Below are 18,649 nucleotides of genomic sequence, written 5' to 3'. Positions count from 1 at the left end.
TGCTTTACTAATGTAAAATATAATTAGGCCTACACTAGTTTCATTGTTTTTGCATTGTTGCATGATTGATATGCTATTTAATTACATTTCATTTGAATGCCTGAATGTAAGAATTCAGGAAACACAATACCAGCTTTTAACATTTCTGTTGTTAGTTTATGTAAATCACATAACACATGAACTGTTTACATACTACTGATAGCCCATTACTGTACACAATAATACTGTGCCCATTCATTAACATATATTAAACATCAGGCGTCTTGTTTACACATTTAAACCATATTTGCACTTCGAATTTCGCTTCCAAACTGTAATAACTACATCTACAAAGTCTAAAGAAGATAACCATGTAGTCTGTTCATAGATAAGATCAATTTTGACAGAACTACAGACTTCGTGAAAGTAGCCTAGTAGTCCTACATAAAAGGCTCCATATTCACTTCATTGCAAAATCGCGGTTGGTCTGTTTACACACTAAAACCATATTTACACTTCGAAATTCGCTTCCAAATTGTAGTAACTACATCTACGAAGTCTAAGGAAGATAATCATGTAGTCTGTTCATAGATAAGATCAATTTTGACAGAACTACAGACTTCGTGAAAGTAGCCTAGAAGCCCTACATAAAAGGCTCCATTAACTTCATTGCAAAATCGCGGTTGGTCTGTTTACACACTAAAACCATATTTACACTTCGAAATTCGCTTCCAAATTGTAGTAACTACATCTACGAAGTCTAAGGAAGATAACCTTGTAGTCTGTTCAACGATAAGATACATTTTGACAGAACTACAGACCTCGTAAAAGTAGTACCTAAAATTAGTGTGATAAATGGCCATCACGTAGCCTAAAGCATAGAAGCTATAGCACTAGCATATGACAACAGCAAATAGCTAACGTTTACGTTAGCCTAACTTACTTATCGTTGACGTTGACCCGACACGTTTATAAGTTAGACCATAGACTGATAAGGACGTCCATCAAAATTCCGTGTGTATCCTGTGTATCTTTCGTGCTGCTATCCTGTTGCCTTTTCCCTGTTGTTCCGGCAACAAGGTTTTTACACGATATTTGCCACATCCTAGAGAGTTGTTGTTTGGTGGGTCAGGTGACGAGCCGTCGAATCACAGCACAGCACCCAGAATGCATTGCAACACACCGTCTAGAAGGGACTCAGCGTTAGGTGGGCTTTAAATAGCATACAGAACCTATAGTAATATAACGTTGTCTGTAAGCTCCACAGATCGTGGCAAGACAATAGAATTGATTGTGGACTTCTTGCTGGGCAACGATGAGTAACTTGATTAGTAATGCAGCGTGGATATGCATGCTATCTGTATGAAAGTGTGTTTCTCAATGTAATAATCTATACAACTGTACACATGACTAAGTTCAAATGGAGCTAGCTGGGTATAGGACTGGGCTGAATGGATTGGTGAAATACTTTATTTATTTATTTTTTTAATGACCTATATGAACATGGTTTGGCTTTAAAAAAAAGAGGAGACAGCGCACATGACCTTTACACTTAGTGCTGGCAAGGCATTGAACTGGGCTGAATGGATTTGGAAAATATATATATATATTTTTTTTAATGACCTGTATCAACATGGTTTGGCTTTAAAAAAAAGATGAGACAGCGCATTACCTTTACACTTAGTGCTGGCAAGGCATTGAACTGGGCTTCATTCAAGGATTCCAACGGTACCTCATTCATGAAAATCGGACATACTGGTCAAAAGTTACATGCACACACCTTCATATACACAGACAGCCCAGCCCAGCCCATCAGAGCTCTGCCAGGTGGCTTAGAACTCTTCCAGGTGCAAGCTTAAGCAATTAGTGCTGTGATGTCACAATCGAAATTTGAATTCTGAACATTCCGCCATTCATTTCAATGGGCCCAAAAAACGCAGAAAAACGGGAATACCGCGAAAACGACAAGGGCCAGCGACACGAAATCAACAAGCAAGTTACACCGGTTCGGGCCTGAATTTTTGGACTTCGAACCGCGTCGATAGCTCAAACGGTCTAGGAGCAGTAGTTCGGCCAAAAAGTGGGTGAATAGGAAGATATAATAATAATAATAAGAAAACTTAAGAAGAACAATAGTGGGCTTGCTCCGCAAGCCCACAGCATGGCTTTCAGCCATGCTGTGGGCTTGCTGGATCAAACCCACTAATAATAATAAGAAAACTTAAGAAGAACAATAGTGGGCTTGCTCCGCAAGCCCACAGCATGGCTTTCAGCCATGCTGTGGGCTTGCTGGATCAAACCCACTAATAATAAGAAAACTTAAGAAGAACAATAGTGGGCTTGCTCCGCAAGCCCACAGCATGGCTTCGCCATGCTGTGGTCTTGCTGGATCAAACCCACTAACTAGAATTGCGGTTCCGAGGAACTGCAAGAGTGGGTTTGATCAGGGGCATGGAACTCGGCCTCATCCAAGGATTCCAACGGTACCTCATTTATGAAAATCGGACATACGGGTCAAAAGTTACATGCACACACCTTCATATACACAGACAGCCCAGCCCAGCCCATTATAGCTCTGCCAGGTGGCTTAGAACTCTTCCAGGTGCAAGCTTAAGCAATTAGAGCTGTGATGTCACAATCGAAATTTGAATTCTGAACATTCCGCCATTCATTTCAATGGGCCCAAAAAACGCAGAAAAACGGGAATACCGCGAAAACGACAAGGGCCAGCGACACGAAATCAACAAGCAAGTTACACCGGTTCGGGCCTGAATTTTTGGAGTTCGAACCGCGTCGATAGCTCAAACGGTCTAGGAGCAGTAGTTCGGCCAAAAAGTGGGTGAACAGGAATAATAAATAACTAGAATTGCGGTTCCGAGGAACTGCAAGAGTGGGTTTGATCAGTGGCACGGAACTCGGCCTCATCCAAGGATTCCAACGGTACCTCATTTATGAAAATCGGGCACACGGATCAAAAGTTGTCTGCATTAACGCAACATCCAATAAGCTAAAACGCATAAATAACATGGTTGCTATGCTGGTTGCTATGGTGGTCGCTAGGTTGACATTACAGGGGTGGTTTCTAGGTTGTTGCTAGGGTAATTAGTTAGTTGCTAGTAAGCCATCTTAAGCTGACTGCATAAAGTGATTATTTTAAGAGATACATTTTCAAACCAGAACTGTGTATAGGTCATGGTTAAAAACGTATCAGAATCTCAGAAATAATCACGTAATGCAGCCAGTTTAAGATTTTTTAAGAAGTCAGATTTTTTAAAGGCAATCAAATTTCTGCTGACTCTCTTCTGGCTGCGGTTAAAGGCCAGCGCCTCCTGAGAGGCCTGAAGGGTCAGTTCTGAGGTTGTTGGCTGCTGGAACCGAAAAAAGGACTGCATTTTCTTAAAAGACAATGTGACTGAAGTGCGGGCAAAGTTTGCACAGAAGTGTACGATTTTTCCCACCCTCATCGACCTCGTCATAAAACTTGTTTAAATGATCACACGACGCCTCCTTGCTGCTTTGTTGTCTACATCAGCATTTCTCAAACTTCTTTGACCTGAGGCCCAGTCAAGGCATACTTTGGGGTCATAGGGCCCACCTACATGAACCCACCCCCTCCTCCCAACCCCTATCAAATTGTAATGATATCACAATTATTATTTTTATACTATATTGCCTACATGCACTTCAAAACAGTCAATGTTTAAAGTGCTAAGATTGTTTACAAAAGTTTGTGAAAGCATGCACATCAGAGTACTGCTTTACTAATGTAAAATATAATTAGGCCTACACTAGTTTCATTGTTTTTGCATTGTTGCATGATTGATATGCTATTTAATTACATTTCATTTGAATGCCTGAATGTAAGAATTCAGGAAACACAATACCAGCTTTTAACATTTCTGTTGTTAGTTTATGTAAATCACATAACACATGAACTGTTTACATACTACTGATAGCCCATTACTGTACACAATAATACTGTGCCCATTCATTAACATATATTAAACATCAGGCGTCTTGTTTACACATTTAAACCATATTTGCACTTCGAATTTCGCTTCCAAACTGTAATAACTACATCTACAAAGTCTAAAGAAGATAACCATGTAGTCTGTTCATAGATAAGATCAATTTTGACAGAACTACAGACTTCGTGAAAGTAGCCTAGTAGTCCTACATAAAAGGCTCCATATTCACTTCATTGCAAAATCGCGGTTGGTCTGTTTACACACTAAAACCATATTTACACTTTGAAATTCGCTTCCAAATTGTAGTAACTACATCTACGAAGTCTAAGGAAGATAATCATGTAGTATGTTCACAGATAAGATACATTTTGACAGAACTACAGACTTTGTGAAAGTAGCCTGGAAGCCCTACATAAAAGGCTCCATTAACTTCATTGCAAAATCGCGGTTGGTCTGTTTACACACTAAAACCATATTTACACTTCGAAATTCGCTTCCAAATTGTAGTAACTACATCTACGAAGCCTAAGGAAGATAATCATGTAGTATGTTCACAGATAAGATACATTTTGACAGAACTACAGACTTCGTGAAAGTAGCCTAGAAGCCCTACATAAAAGGCTCCATTAACATCATTGCAAAATCGCGGTTGGTCTGTTTACACACTAAAACCATATTTACACTTCGAAATTCGCTTCCAAATTGTAGTAACTACATCTACGAAGTCTAAGGAAGATAACCTTGTAGTCTGTTCAACGATATGATACATTTTGACGGAACTACAGACCTCGTAAAAGTAGTACCTAAAATTAGTGTGATAAATGGCCATCACGTAGCCTAAAGCATATAGCACTAGCATATGACAACAGCAAATAGCTAACGTTTACGTTAGCCTAACTTACTTATCGTTGACGTTGACCCGACACGTTTATAAGTTAGACCATAGACTGATAAGGACGTCCATCAAAATTCCGTGTGTATCCTGTGTATCTTTCGTGCTGCTATCCTGTTGCCTTTTCCCTGTTGTTCCGGCAACAAGGTTTTTACGCGATATTTGCCACATCCCAGAGAGTTGTTGTTTGGTGGGTCAGGTGACGAGCCGTCGAATCACAGCACAGCACCCAGAATGCATTGCAACACACCGTCTTAAAGGGACTCATCGTTAGGTCGGCTTTAAATAGCATACAGAACCTATAGTAATATAACGTTGTCTGTAAGCTCCACAGATCGTGGCAGGACAATTGAATTGAGTGTGGACTTCTTGCCGGGCAATAATGAGTAACTTAACTTGAATAGTGATGCGTGGATGTGCATAGTGTCTGTATGAATGCGTGTTTCTCAATGTAATAATCTATACAACTGTACACATGACTGTGTTTGAATGGAGCTAACTGGGCATAGAACTGGGCTGAATGGATTGGGGAAATACTTTATTTATTTATTTTTTTAATGACCTATATGAACATGGTTTGGCTTTAAAAAAAAGAGGAGACAGCGCTTCGCGCTGTCTCCTCTTTTTTTACATGACCTTGAACTGGGCTGAATGGATTTGGAAAATATATATATATTTTTTTTAATGACCTGTATCAACATGGTTTGGCTTTAAAAAAAAGATGAGACAGCGCTTCGCGCTGTCTCATCTTTTTTTACATTACCTTTACACTTAGTGCTGGCAAGGCATTGAACTGGGCTTCATTCGAGGATTCCAACGGTACCTCATTCATGAAAATCGGACATACTGGTCAAAAGTTACATGCACACACCTTCATATACACAGACAGCCCAGCCCAGCCCATTAGAGCTCTGCCAGGTGGCTTAGAACTCTTCCAGGTGCAAGCTTAAGCAATTAGAGCTGTGATGTCACAATCGAAATTTGAATTCTGAACATTCCGCCATTCATTTCAATGGGTCCAAAAAACGCAGAAAAACGGGAATACCGCGAAAACGACAAGGGCCAGCGACACGAAATTAACAAGCAAGTTACACCGGTTCGGGCCTGAATTTTTGGAGTTCGAACTGCGTCGATAGCTCAAACGGTCTAGGAGCAGTAGTTCGGCCAAAAAGTGGGTGAACAGGAATAATAAATAAACTAGAATTGCGGTTCCGAGGAACTGCAAGAGTGGGTTTGATCAGGGGCATGGAACTCGGCCTCATCCAAGGATTCCAACGGTACCTCATTTATGAAAATCGGACATACGGGTCAAAAGTTACATGCACACACCTTCATATACACAGACAGCCCAGCCCAGCCCATTAGAGCTCTGCCAGGTGGCTTAGAACTCTTCCAGGTGCAAGCTTAAGCAATTAGAGCTGTGATGTCACAATCGAAATTTGAATTCTGAACATTCCGCCATTCATTTCAATGGGCCCAAAAAACGCAGAAAAACGGGAATACCGCGAAAACGACAAGGGCCAGCGACACGAAATCAACAAGCAAGTTACACCGGTTCGGGCCTGAATTTTTGGAGTTCGAACCGCGTCGATAGCTCAAACGGTCTAGGAGCAGTAGTTCGGCCAAAAAGTGGGCTTATAGGAAGATATAATAATAATAATAACTAGAATTGCGGTTCCGAGGAACTGCAAGAGTGGGTTTGATCAGGGGCATGGAACTCGGCCTCGTCCAAGGATTCCAACGGTACCTCATTTATGAAAATCGGACATACGGGTCAAAAGTTACATGCACACACCTTCATATACACAGACAGCCCAGCCCAGCCCATTAGAGCTCTGCCAGGTGGCTTAGAACTCTTCCAGGTGCAAGCTTAAGCAATTAGAGCTGTGATGTCACAATCGAAATTTGAATTCTGAACATTCCGCCATTCATTTCAATGGGCCCAAAAAACGCAGAAAAACGTGAATACCGCGAAAACGACAAGGGCCAGCGACACGAAATCAACAAGCAAGTTACACCGGTTCGGGCCTGAATTTTTGGAGTTCGAACCGCGTCGATAGCTCAAACGGTCTAGGAGCAGTAGTTCGGCCAAAAAGTGGGTGAATAGGAAGATATAATAATAATAATAAGAAAACTTAAGAAGAACAATAGTGGGCTTGCTCCGCAAGCCCACAGCATGGCAAAGCCATGCTGTGGTCTTGCTGGATCAAACCCACTAATAAGAAAACTTAAGAAGAACAATAGTGGGCTTGCTCCGCAAGCCCACAGCATGGCTTTCAGCCATGCTGTGGTCTTGCTGGATCAAACCCACCAATAAAGTAAACTTAAGAAGAACAATAGTGGGCTTGCTCCGCAAGCCCACAGCATGGCTTTGCCATGCTGTGGTCTTGCTGGATCAAACCCACTAATAAGAAAACTTAAGAAGAACAATAGTGGGCTTGCTCCGCAAGCCCACAGCATGGCTTTCAGCCATGCTGTGGGCTTGCAGGATCAAACCCACTAATAAGAAAACTTAAGAAGAACAATAGTGGGCTTGCAGGATCAAACCCACTAATAAGAAAACTTAAGAAGAACAATAGTGGGCTTGCTCCGCAAGCCCACAGCATGGCTTTCAGCCATGCTGTGGGCTTGCAGGATCAAACCCACTAATAAAGTAAACTTAAGAAGAACAATAGTGGGCTTGCTCCGCAAGCCCACAGCATGGCAAAGCCATGCTGTGGTCTTGCTGGATCAAACCCACTAATAATAAGAAAACTTAAGAAGAACAATAGTGGCCCACAGCATGGCAAAGCCATGCTGTGGTCTTGCTGGATCAAACCCACTAATAAACGTGAATTAAAGCGACTGTCTTAAAGCGACAGTGCACAATTTATACATTTGTTAAACAGCATAAAATTAGCAGTATTTTTAAGCAATTAATATTTTAAAACAAATACTTTTCATACTAAATTATAGGCTATAAAAATGTATTTTTTTATGTGTGTGTGTGTGGGGGGTGGGGGGACGGGGGTTGGGGTTGTTGTGCGGCCCGCAGGCCAATTTTCAAAACCCAATGTGGCCCTTGAGCCAAAAAGTTTGCCCACCCCTGTGTTAACCCATTTGCCCACCCCTGTGTTAACCCAGGGATAGTTTTCCTATCCCTACCTCTGCTAAATTATTTTTATCGTCGGGGGGGACAACATTTATCCCCCTCTGCCCCTCATATTGATTAATGCTACTTCATATAAGTAAAGCGCTGCAATGTGAGAACAGTCTAGTAGGCTAGCCTACATAATAATCTGACATCAGAAACACACCGTCACCATCAGCACTGATGCTGCTGACACAGTGGCTGCGTGATAACTTAATTTGGCCTTGATCGTTCAGGACATTTCAGAATGTCGAGTGTGTAATCCATCATAAATGGCTAGGTTCAATGGAAAAGTTAGCTGGACAAATGAAAGAAAACGAGAAGGATTCAGTGAAGCATAATAATGTTTTAGAACCTTCAAAATTAGAAAACTGATGCAACTGAGATGGAGGACAACTGCACGTAGAGTAGAGTGTAGGCCTATTGTCCAAAGGAACTTACATTAAATGAGGAGATATTTTGCTGAATGTCACAAAAAGTGTTACAGAATATTCGTAAATTATTTTCATAAAACTTCAAGTTGCCCTATAACTTTACTCTCCAAACTCTTCACTGCACTGTAGGCAATTAACTGACAGTATGATAGGCTATTTATTTTCTGTAGGCTACAATAAACACATTTATTTTTTCAACTTTTGCAATATTACGCACTTGGCTACTGAACGCAAATCAGCAGGAGAGAGAATGCACGTAGCCTACGCAGCGTAGCGCAATGTGTAGGCTATTTGGTTACCAACTAATGGCGTTTTACAAACGGAAGTTCGGGAGGAGCGTGACGGAATTTGCCACGCCTCCTTCTTCAATCAGTCAGGTTATTTATTCGCAGTCTACCTGCCAAAGTTGCAGCATCGGTGTTACTCCGCTCGCAGTGACTACCGGTTTGCTCGCCTGTCTCAAGCAGAACTTGCTGCCCACTATCTGTTACAGACTTTCATGGTCTAGGTTGAGTGGGAAACTACTGCAGGGAGGTAGTTCTTATCTTGTTGCTTTGTATTAGAGCTGTTTGTAAAGCCGACTCGTTCCTGCTGAATGTTGAGATACATGTCACAAACATGTAGGCTATAGCCTACTAGATGAAGGCACTTGTTTAGCTATTTGCCTTACTTGTTTTTAGCTAACAACTTTCTCAGAGCTGCCTGCTTGACACGCCCACTTGCCTAGATGCGTGCAAGGAGCAGTGGGAGCAGCAGTTGACACAGACACAGAACGTTATTATTTTAATAAAGTATCGATTCTAAAAACGTCTGAAATCGTATCGTTTTCTGCGTGAAGGCATCGCGATACCTTTTTAGTATCGATACACCGTGCAACACTAGTACATGAACTACGTTTTCTACACTGATTTGAATTGTCACTGGGTTATTGGGTAGCATTCTCACCATTAGTGCCCACGAAGTCATCAGTAGAGTGCTGTGCTGCCTTGCAGGCCACCTTGGCCAAGAATTTGTATTAATAAACCTGTTTACCAACATATCTGTCTGTTGTAGTGCAAATTGGGAGGACTAACCAGTGCGGGTGTTATAGGACCCATGACATAACTATTGTGTTTTTTGTGGTTCTTTTGATTTGTGATGTGTGGCATGGGATATCACCAGTCTCACTCCCCAGTCATCAAATGTCTGACGCATGTTCAAGGAGCCCTGGCGACAAGTTCCAACGTAGGAGGTGTACCTTTTGTGTTTTTCAACACAGGAGTCCGTCAGATCACACGGCTTGGCATAAGATTACATGCCACTTTAAAAGCTATTTGGTGTGCCACGTTATGCATTTTATGCTATTCACGTGTCATTGTATTTTGTTTTGTATTTTTTTTGTATTTTCATTGCTGTTTGGTCAGTCAAATCAAACTAAAATATCCGAGCAGCTACGGATTGAAACGAAGAGACGACGACAGCAAAAATGTGAGTTGGTTGCAACTTGCATGCGATAGCAGACAGGGTTTTTGCGTGGAAAAAAACAAAACTCATCAGCTCCTATATTATATATTATGAGATGTAGTATGCTTATTAGTATTTTCATTGTTTTTTTCCTGGTTGCTTTGCTTTTCTGGGTGATCTTTAGGGTTGGGTATACATACAGACGGTAAAGACGTTCGGAAAGGTTACCGCCCCCCATGAGGGGGAAAACATGCTAACATCACTATTGGGGAGATTATAAGGTTGCACTGATTCGGGTGTAGGGTAGTGGCACTATACTGGATGGTATATCGGTCAGAATATAGGACGAAGAAGAGATGGGGTTTAACTCTGTATTGTTCCAGCATTGATATTCAGTTGCCAATATGCACACACACATGTATACATATCACATACATATAGTTTTTCGTCAATGACTAGACACTCTGAATATTAAAGACTGGATTACTCAGGATGACTACAGGAATAACAGGTAAGTAACTATACTTTCTTGGAGCACCAAACTTGCACGTCTGATCATTACTGCAGGCACTGGCAGAGAGAAAACTAAACAGGAAACACGTAAGTTTAACAAAGAAAATATCGCGACAAATGATCTATCGCGGCAAATGCACGTAACAGTCCAAGCCTTTTTAGTCTGAGCGAATTAGCCTAGAAAAGGGTCAAAGGTGGAAGTAAATACAGCAAAAGCATATTTGGTATCATTTGAATCGTAATTTTCTGTAGATTAAGAATTTGTGGTGCCTACAGCGCAGATTTGTATCAAAAAAATATATAGGGCTTTGAATGGAGCATGGCACAATGGTTTTTGGGCCGAAAACGTATTGTAACGTCGGCGCAAAAAGACAGTGTTCGCGTTCTCCCGCGCAGGGGATCCTGGGATACGAGAGCGAACATTTGGGGGGGTTTATGTCGTTATTCTCCTTAGTTTTGTGTGTAATGTTAGCGTCTTTATTGTGACATGTTTCCCTTTTAGTTCTCCCTCGTGTGTGATCCTTTTTGTGTGGGAGGCTGCGTCCTCCCCTGTATGTGTAGAGTGTGTGCGTGCTTGACCTGCCCTGTTTGCATTGTGTTCTGTGACTATCTGTGTCCCGGCTCTCGTTCCTAGTGAATAAATCTTTTGATTGGACAACTGTGTGGATCGCTATCAAATCGTTACATTGGTGTCAGAAGCGACTTTCGAACATGGCCTCCACTCAGCGGGAGCAGCTGGAAGCGGGAGACCTCATCACTGGGTGGAGGCCCACGCAAGAGGATGCAGAGAGAGCCCTTGTAAGGGCTACTAAAAAGCTCGAGGCCTTCTATCGCTACTGCCGACGGAGGAGAGGAGCTTGCGGTTGGAGCTGCCTGCGGCCATGGGAGAAGTTCTTGCCGGAAGGGGAGCCTGAAGAAGCGTTCGCGGAGAGGACGGCGATGGCCTGGGCGCTGACTCCACGGCGAGCCGCGACGCGTGAGCAGAGAGGGAGTGCGGCGAGGAAGAGGTTCCTAGACGATGGACGGTTGGCGGAGCCGCTGAGGGCAGCGAACTCACGACGGTGGGGCAGCTTCGACGGAAGGGCCCTCTAGTGTGTGACTGTTTTGGTGTGTGCTTTAACTTTTGGGTGCGTGTGAGGGGCACCGTGCAGTGCTAGGCGCTAGTTCTAGTTGGCCTGTTGGCCGGCGCCTTTTGAAAAAAGTTTGTGTGTGGAGTTCGATAGCACGACCATCTCGGGGGTCGTGCCTTCGCCGAGGCCGCGAAGGAGTGGAACGGGCCGGGAACAGAGCAGTACGGCTCTGCGAGATGGCAACACGAGGAGGGACGCCGAAGACGGTAGCTGCAGCGGGAGAGCTCAGCGCGGTCCGGTTGCTGCGGAGTCGGTGCCTGTCTGTCCTGGTCGGCGACTCGACGGAGCGGAGTGGCGTTGGCGCAGCTTCATCTGGCCCCCCTCGAACCCCGGTGCTTGGTACAGTGTCGACGGTTGTAAGGCCACCTAGGGCCCCGTCTGGAGAGGAGGAGTGTCGCGGTGTCACGCCGCGGAAAGTGCAGCCTGAGGGCGGCTGCTGAGAGGGAGCTGGTGACGAGCGGGTCGGCCACGTGGCTGCTAGCACGCCCGTACTGGATTGCTAGCAGCGTGGCGCCCGTTGAGTGAGCTCCTGCGTCGTGCACCCCACGTGAGTTGGCGGTACTGTCGCACTGAACTGAGTGGCGGGCGACGCGCGCCGACGTTAGCATGTGGCTACCTCGTGGGCATTGCCGAGGACGGCAATGGCTTGTTGGGGGAGCTGTGTAACGTCGGCGCAAAAAGACAGTGTTCGCGTTCTCCCGCGCAGGGGATCCTGGGATACGAGAGCGAACATTTGGGGGGGTTTATGTCGTTATTCTCCTTAGTTTTGTGTGTAATGTTAGCGTCTTTATTGTGACATGTTTCCCTTTTAGTTCTCCCTCGTGTGTGATCCTTTTTGTGTGGGAGGCTGCGTCCTCCCCTGTATGTGTAGAGTGTGTGCGTGCTTGACCTGCCCTGTTTGCATTGTGTTCTGTGACTTTCTGTGTCCCGGCTCTCGTTCCTAGTGAATAAACCTTTTGATTGGACAACTGTGTGGATCGCTATCAAATCGTTACAGTATGTTAGTACATCTTGATATTAGCTGATATCTCTTAAGCCAATTGAAAGATATTCATCAAACTTGGTCTACTTACCCACTACAAGTTGTCAAAGAGCTGGCAAGACAATTTAGGTCTTGAGGTCAAAGGTCAAGGTTACAAGGGGTCACACAAATAACTCACATGCAGTATTTGGTTCATATCTCCAAAGCAGACTGATGGATCTTCATTAACTCTAGTACATTTATTGTCTATACAAATTAGATGAACTTAGGGACTCAGGGCCATGGGGTCAAAGGTTAAGGTCAGTTTCATCCCCTGACATACAAGGTTATAGACGGTGGAGACATGCTAATCAACATGCCATGTTCAATTCAATTACTGTAAATATAGTGAACTTTTTTTATGTTGCACAACATAGACTTGGTTGTTTTTGACATGGGGAGTCCCTATCTATATGGAGTTACATTTGTTCCACTTTTATGAGCGAGCAGTAGCACAATTTGAGCGCAGAAAAATATTTTGAGCGAGCACACAAATTATATTTTGAGGGAAAATGAAACTTGAGCACAAAAAAACGTGTAAAAAAAAAAACGTGAATCCATGTTGTGCTCCACAATTGTCTTTGCCTGTTTGCTAATATCAATATGTATGTGCAACATCAGCCCCTTTTCTTTCAGTTTCACTGTACATGCTCACATAAACTGTTCCTCCGCTCGCTCAGGAGATCTCTGTTGCGCTCGCTCAACTTCGTCTGTGTGCTTGCTCAAAACTGGAGAGGGAGTTAAGTCATTTTCCGACGAATGACCGTCGCAGGAAGTTGCGTCATAACAAAGGGACGCCAGACCCTCTTGTAACAGCTACTCGGTGATACTGCAGACTCCTAAAAGTAGTTAGAAAATAAGGCAGAAAAACGACAAGTTTCCTCATGCTGCTTCCTTATGTTGGAATATGCAAAAATGTACAAACAATCAAGAGGATGCTTTCTTGTATGTGATTTCTGCAACAGTGATACTGCAAACGTGTTGATAGCCTATTGTTGAGCCTATTTTTATGCTGTAGCCTAGTGTAAAGCATGTCACACTAGACTAGCCTACAGAAAACTAATTGATGTGATATAATGATAACTTGTATGCCTACAATGGTTTATTAAACATCGTAGTCATTTATTTAGTCAGTCATCATGTTCATGTTAATGAATAGGAAGGACATCTAAACGATACCAACATTTAAATAAACCAACATTTCGCGCAATATCTGCCGTGAGTCCCTATGCGTGAGTCACGAGCTCCTCAGCTGACTGGCAGATCACGTGGACAGTCAGTCGCGATCGATTATTTAATAAATACATGTGAATTACGAATAATAATAAAAAGATTCTACCTAATGTAACTATTTTTTCCATGAACTGTAAAAGAAAACACGTTTTTCCCCACTTTATTCTCCATAAAGAGTAAAGTAAATTATGTACTTATTTCTGGAATTGACGTCACTTCCTGGACTCGTCTGAGGCTGGTCTAATGGGTCATTCGTCTCTATAAGACTTAACTCCTACTGCAAAACTGTCGACAACGTTACGTTTGTTCCACAATTCATCAACCAATCAGAAAATTCAGGGGCTGAAGTCCAATTCTCATTGGCTGCTGAAGTCCACAACGCCTAGCGTCATTTACTAGTGTCAGTGGGAATCGGCTGGAATCGGGAAAGAAGGAACATTGGAGCACGAAATACATCTTTGGTAAGTATTTATCATAAATATGGGTAAGCCTGCGCTCCCGCACCACCAGACTGACCTACAGCTTCATACACCAGGCTGTTAGGATCCTGAACTCTCTCCCCCCTCCACCCTCAGCTACATAACATCCTGGAATTTTAGACCCACACTGGCTGCCTTGCACTACTCCACTTGCACTACTCCACTTGTACACTTGCACACTTGCAACTTGTTGTTGTTGTCCTGTTGTCCTGAACACTTCTGAACACACTTCTGCTGCTCTTGCATAACTTGCACCACTATGCCACTTGCATACTTAGGTCAAACAAAACTACCTCAGCCATTTATTGGCCTGACTTTTGCACTATTATATTGACTGTCTACTGTATGCACAATTGCACAATTTCTACCAAATTTTGCTGCTCTTATTTCTTCATTGTATGTGCCTTCTTATTTTTACTTTTTATATTGTTTACTTGAATGTTATGTTTGTCTGTGGACCTAATTGGTAAAATATGTCTTGTCTCCACCGTGGGATAGTAGGAAATGCAATTTCGATCTCTTTGTATGCCTTGACATGTGAAGAAATTGACAATAAAGCAGACTTTGACTTTGACTTTGACTTTGACTTTGACGTGAACATTCTGATAAAAAAGAAAAAATATTTAGTCACATGCATTGAGTCTGCAGTATTCAGTACTCATGTGACTTAGAAAGACTTTATTGCAGAGTCTGAGGTGTGGGCAGCAAAGAAGCCTATTGAGCAGTCCCCATTTTGTCAAAAATGCATTCAGTCAAATGAGGCCTACTTGATCAAATGTCATTATCATTTATTGTTTAAATAATAATAATAATGATAATAATAATGACAATGATAAAATAACACCATGCGAACACACTGTTTCAACTATCGGTTGCAAATTCTTCTGTTGCAACCTTCTTGTTTACTTTGTCATTGTTTTCACACTTTAAAAGTTACCACAGATTTTTTAAAGATCCCAAACTCTTTTCGATTACACCACCTGGCAGCAATTTGAAAATAATATATTCATTCAAATAATTCAATGAAGACGTTTTAGGCGTTGATGTCAAGAATATAGGTCATGTATTTTCATCCCTTGTTAGCACTGTATCCAGTGCAATACGGAGAAATTTAAATTCACAAAAATTAAATTGAACAATTCACCAACTCACCAAAGTCCTCATCGGTTGATAAGGAAGAGGTCAGTATTGATTCCCATAAAGTTGTTTTACTTTCAAACTGTGTTTTGCGTCATGAGCAGAGCAGAACAGGGTAGTGTTTTGAAAAGTCTTGAATCAGGAAGTTTGTCACATTACTCTAAGGCCCCGTCCCAATTCTCTTCCCTTCACCCTACCACTTCATTGAAGTGCCCTTCATAACAGTTGAAAGATAGTTTATCGCAAGCTAACAAACTGTGTCTATGTTACAATGTTAGGGACTCCCAAACAGACCAGAGCACTCATTAGGTTCAGGACAGAAAATGAGGAGCAATTTACAAAAAAGAAATATGCATCCAAGCAGCTATATGAGTAAGTGACGGTTGTTGTTTTCCAATGAACCATGAATATCTGATAATTCCTATAACCAGAGCCTAATCTTCATCACTGTTTGTTGTCTGAGTCAGGACACTAATCAAATAGCTGGGCCTGGAGGGAAAGGTCAATGTACAGCAGGTTAGAAAGAAATGGGAAAATTTAAAAAAGAAATATAAGGTAATAATTATTTGGTTAGATATATGCTGCATGTTATCGCCATCTTCCTTTACAAATGAATGCATTGTGAAAGCGGGGAGAAAACTACGGAAGCGTATTAGGGCCACATGAAGAGAAAATATTTTTGAAAATTCCGAGATAAAAGTCAAAATTTTCGAGATAAAAGTCAAAATTTTCGAGAATCAAAGTCAAAATTTTCGAGAAACAAAGTCAGAAATAATTTCTGAGATTAAAGTCAGAATTTCTGAGTAAAAAAGTCAAAATTTTCGAGATAAAAGTAACACATTTTGAGATAAAAGTAAAAATTTTCGAGAAACAAAGTCAGAAATAATTTCTGAGATTAAAGTCAGAATTTCTGACTTTAATCTCAGAAATTATTTCTGACTTTGTTTCTCGAAAATTTTGACTTTTATCTCGAAAATTTTGACTTTTATTCTCAGAAATTCTGACTTTTATCTCAGAAATTATTTCTGACTTTGTTTCTCAAAGATTTTGACTTTTATCTCAAAAAATTTGCCTTTTATCTCGAAAATTTTGACTTTTTTTCTCAGAAATTCTGACTTTAATCTCAGAAAATATTTCTGACTTTGTTTCTCGAAAATTTTGACTTTTATCTCAGAATTTTCAAAAATATTTTCTCTTCATGTGGCCCTAATACGCTTCCGTAGAAAACAGCTGCCAACTGGCCATTCTATGAGGACATGCATAAAGTTCTCGGTGCCAGACCATGCATAGAGCCCCCTGTATTAGTGGCATCTTTTAATGAAGGCAGTGATGCCACAACATTGCTGATGGTAAGTTGGAAGGAAAATAAACTTAAATTGATCACTTACATTTAACCAATGCAAAACTTACTCACTTACATATCTAAAGCCTGAAGTACATGTCATGTCTGTAGATCTCCAAAACATACAGTCTGAATAGACCTTCAGGCCCTGGTTTACTGCTGTGGCACGCTTACAGTGTGTACAGGATGTTACGGTGTACTGTATGGTACTGAACCAATATGGTTATTATTTTTTCTATTTACAGAACATTGTTGAACCAAGAGAAGATTCTGCCTCTAGTCCTGGTCTTCAAACTACTCCCACTGCTCCTGTTCCTACAACTCCCTCTCCCAGGAAGAAACGCACAAAGAGCAATCATGTCCTGGAATTTCTGAAACAGGAATCTGCAAAGGAGCAGAAGAGGCACGAGGAGACTGAAGCCAAAACTGAACGTTTCCTCAGCCTATTTGAGAAGCTAGTAAATAAAATACCAGAGCAGTAATTTCTTTGTTCTATTCTGTTTTTTTTTATTTATATATCTTATTGTAGATGTGTAAAAACCTGTGTATGGAGTAAATGTATGGAACAAGTTGTCCAAACATCATAGTAATTATATATTATTTACACACCTTTTATCTAGAACAAATATAAAAACAATAAATAAGAAAATACAGCACAAAATTATAGCTCCAGCTCTACATTCAACCACAACTGCAGGATGGGTACTTGGATATTCAGATGACAGTACAGTAGGTCATAATACGGCCACTCTGAAGAACAAACAATAAACATTATTGGACAAAAGTCACCCGGTTCTGGTTACGGCGCCGACAAGAGTGGCAGCATGTCGAGGTAGCTCCATGTCTGTTTTTTTCTACGTCCTTTGTTTACTTTTTCCTTCGCAACTTTTTGGATTACACACAGGAGCGTTTTTATTCTATCCTATGGATACGGACATATTGCAATGCTCCAGCGGCAGCAAACTTGTGTACACAAGGAATCAGCTGATCACACTACGACGGAATGCTGGCTGTGTTCGCGTCAACATCCCAGAGGAACCGTGGTGCTTTCGGAGTTGCAGAGCGGGAGTTAAAGTGAAGACGAGGTGTCGGGAGAAGAAGTGGAGATACAAGCCCTCAGTTCCATCGATTGTGATGGGAAACGTGAACTCACTGGCTAACAAGACTGACGAACTGGCTGCCCTGGTAAGAAACCAGAAGTTGTACAGGGAATGTAGTTTGTTATGCTTTACGGAGACGTGGTTAACAAGCACAGTTCTCCAACTGTCTCTCTGACACTGTGATCAGCAGCACCGGAGCGCCACAGGGAACTGTGCTCTCTCCAGTCCTGTTTACCTTGTACACATCTGACTTCTGCTACAACACTGAGTCATGCCACATGCAGAAGTTTTCTGACGATACTGCAATTGTGGGGTGTATCAGGAACGGGCAGGTGGAGGAGTATAGGAGCCTGGTGGAGGACTTTGTGCAATGGTGCAAACTCAATCATCTCAACTCAACACTTCAAAGACCAAGGAGATGGTGGTGGATTTCCGCAGGTCTAAGCCCACTCTGCTACCAGTCTCCATTGATGGGGTCAATGTGGAGGTGGTAAGCACCTACAAGTACCTGGGTCTCCACCTGGACAATAAACTGGACTGGTCAGTCAACACTGATGCACTCTACAAGAAAGGGCAGAGCAGGCTGTACTTCCTGAGGAGGCTGCGGTCCTTCAATGTGTGCAGCAAGCTCCGAGCAGCGAGTTCCCCGAGGCCAACTATTCACGCACGTTTTCACGTGGGATATTACGATATAAGATAGTCTAATAATAATTTTAAAAAAGTCTAACAAAAATTGTCATTATGTTAGGTGTGTGTTTAGGTGCTGTGTAGTGATTTCGGGTGGTTTCATTCAAGCTGAAGCTACTGCAAGTAGCGTCTTTTTACGCACAGAGTGATTTAGTCTAGAC

The 18,649-nt window shown here is 42.1% G+C and overlaps 1 protein-coding gene across 4 annotated transcripts in view; it reads right to left on the bottom strand.

The window, feature by feature from the left end:
* sts (steroid sulfatase (microsomal), isozyme S) overlaps positions 1-15,481 on the bottom strand; it is a 100,657-nt gene extending 85,176 nt beyond the window's left edge. For all 4 annotated transcript variants that reach the window (XM_076302862.1, XM_076302863.1, XM_076302864.1 and 1 more), the window contains exon 1: positions 15,375-15,481. The gene's annotated coding sequence lies outside the window, so the exon portion shown is untranslated. The remainder of the gene's footprint in view (positions 1-15,374) is intronic.
* Between the last annotated feature and the right edge of the window lie 3,168 nt (positions 15,482-18,649).

This window comes from Alosa pseudoharengus, unplaced genomic scaffold (assembly GCF_046254945.1).
Source record: "Alosa pseudoharengus isolate Yale_2024_CS ecotype anadromous, Long Island Sound unplaced genomic scaffold, YU_APseudo_1.1 YU_APseudo_1.1_scf_24, whole genome shotgun sequence".
Lineage (NCBI taxonomy): Eukaryota > Metazoa > Chordata > Actinopteri > Clupeiformes > Clupeidae > Alosa > Alosa pseudoharengus.
Note: the sequence above shows the minus strand (reverse complement) of the source record. Positions and strands in the feature narration are given on the sequence as shown.